The sequence below is a fragment of the Pteropus alecto genome, unplaced genomic scaffold (genome assembly GCF_000325575.1).
Source record: "Pteropus alecto unplaced genomic scaffold, ASM32557v1 scaffold45, whole genome shotgun sequence".
Taxonomy (NCBI): domain Eukaryota; kingdom Metazoa; phylum Chordata; class Mammalia; order Chiroptera; family Pteropodidae; genus Pteropus; species Pteropus alecto.
This window is the reverse complement of record NW_006442491.1, coordinates 19,499,659-19,502,063: the sequence shown is the minus strand read 5'-3', so window position 1 is coordinate 19,502,063 and position 2,405 is coordinate 19,499,659. Positions and strand designations below refer to the sequence as shown.

Sequence of the window (2,405 nt, the reverse complement as noted above, 5' to 3'; positions counted from 1 at the left end):
CCCACCACCACCATGCACACCAGCAAATCTAGGGGAATGAGTTAGAATTTAAAATGCCCAGAGAGCTTGTGACCAACTGAAGTTGTTCCCTTGGACCAACATCCATGCTCTCTAACTCTTCCCTACCCAGTGAGATACAAGGAGGACCTTCACTTTAGTCCCCCCCAAACCCTAACCTGAGCATCCCCAGAGGCCCCCAGTAAATCTCAGGCCCATCTGTTCACAGGTGGCTTTGGCACAGTGAGACAGGCCAGTACCTTTGGCTGGTGTGATGTAACTCTGGCCTGAGAAATGGTGCTCAGATGGATGATTGATCAGGGCTTCTAGGCTGCTCCCGGCACCAGGCCTCCAAAGGTTGCTGAGGTCCGTGGGTGTTGTGCCTGAGGATGGGAATAGACTCGGAACGAAGGGTGAGCTATTTACTTGGGTGGCATCATCTGAATCGGGAAGGGAAAATGAACAACAAAACCTGAGTAGGTGCACAGAGGAACTGGGGCACAGACGTCAAGTGGGATTTCCCTCTCATTTTGGTTGTCCTTGATGCACTTTTGACACCAGCCAACTAACTCATCAGATTCAGAGGCTTTCCTGCCAATGGGGGCCATTAGGCCACGAGTACTTCGTCAGATACATCAGATAACTTCTAAAGCTTGAGAGACAGAAACAAATCTAGTTAATCCCTAATAAGTGCTGGATTCCTGGTTTAAGAGCAGGGCTCCAGGGCCACACCAAATGGATTGAAATCCCAACTCTGCTGTTCAACAGCTGTGTGTCCTGAGCAAGTGACTTCATCTCTCTGAGCCTCAGTTTCCTCATCTGGGAAATGGGGTTAATAATTGCGCCCACCTCAGGGGTTGATGAGGTTCGAGAGTTAATCCCCGTGCCTGGCACAAGGGTACCATGCAGGGCGAGCGAACTGGGGCTGTTGCAGTGATTGCGATAACGCCGGATGCAGGAGTAAGGCCCCTGCACCATGTGGCCTGACCCTGGCTGTCCAGCTGCAACTCCTGGGCCAAGACAGCATTTGGTACCTGCAGATAGGCCAGGAGGGCTTTCCCTGCTGCTCACCCCACCCTGCCCAGGTCTGGGTCCCAGGGGTGCATGCCTTTTTGGCAGCTGCCTGGTCCCTGCCTGTCCCTTCCTGTTCTGTCCTAATCGTTTCCATAGCAACTGGCGGAGTCAGATACAGAATCCGTTTGCCTGGGGGAACAGAGGCGAAGCCGAGAGGGGCCGCGTTTGTAGGTTGCTCTGAGGTGTCTGCAGGCTCCATCTCTGCTGCTCCCTTGCTCCCTGCTGGTGTGGAGGACATTCTCACCTCCCCCACTCCTCAGGGAAGGCTGTGAGGTCTCCAGGGTGGCAGCTCCACTCCTCCTCATCTGTGGGCTTCTGCGTGGCTGGGAGGGCAATGCCAGCACAGCAGCATCCTGTTTCTTCTTTGTGCCCCGACCCCAGGGTAGAAGAAGGGAGGAGGAGGAAGGGAGGAGGTGGAGAGAGAAAGAGCACGGAGCCCAGAAGGAGCAGCCTAGAATATAAACCAGCTCTGTGGGCTCTGGGCTGGAGCCTCCGTTTACAGTGGCTTGCTCCAGCTGGACACGGCAAGTGGAGCGAGGCTGCGCCATGCTCATCCTTGGCCATCCTTGGGTGGGATGCCACTTCTCTTTCCCCAGTTGTGGAGTTTCCCATACAAGAAGAGGAGGAGACACTGAGAGAGCAGGAGACAGTGTGATCCATGGAAGGGCATGGGTTTGGGTGTGCCACTCTGTTCCTTGCTGTGTGTCCCTCAGCAGGTTAGGGGACCTCTCTGAACCTCACCTGCACATAACAGCTCCTACGAGCCTATGAGGTATCCATCCGGTTTACAGCTGAGGAAAATAAGGCATAGAGAGGTGTTGTGGTGAAATGACTTGTCCAAGGTCCCTAGAAGGCAGGAGAACTGACCTTCTCATCAGCAAAATGGGAGTAACGCCTCCCTCTCAGGGCTGTCGTGAGGATGCAGTCGAATTAAACTGGTGCAGTAGCTGCCTGGGAAACATCAGCCTGTCTGTCCCCCATGTTCTTATACATGAGCCCAGACACAAGACTGCCAATGTCCAGGTGGCTCCACGGGGAGACATGCAGTCAGTCGCCCCACCCACATAAGCACCCTGGGTCCATAACCTGGACGCTGAGCAAAACGGAAGGGTTTGGTTTCTGGAAGCTGCCCATGGAGAGCCTTGGAGTCTGAAAGGCTCCCCTGTCTGCTTAATGGCCAGAGGCATTAGCTGCCTAGACCACCCTCGCCAGCTGGCAGGTTCTCCCTTCTTCAGCCCCACCTGAGATCCTGGAGAACCTATCTCCACCCGCCATGCTGGCCTCTCTGGATGCAGTCAGCTGCACCGACCCCTTTCACAGGAACCCCTTCCATA

General features: G+C 54.8%; 1 protein-coding gene across 1 annotated transcript in view; it reads left to right on the top strand.

Annotated features, from left to right (window-relative positions):
* NOL4L (nucleolar protein 4 like) overlaps positions 1-2,405 on the top strand; it is a 76,085-nt gene that overhangs the window by 7,141 nt on the left and 66,539 nt on the right. The gene's annotated exons all lie outside the window — the stretch shown is intronic.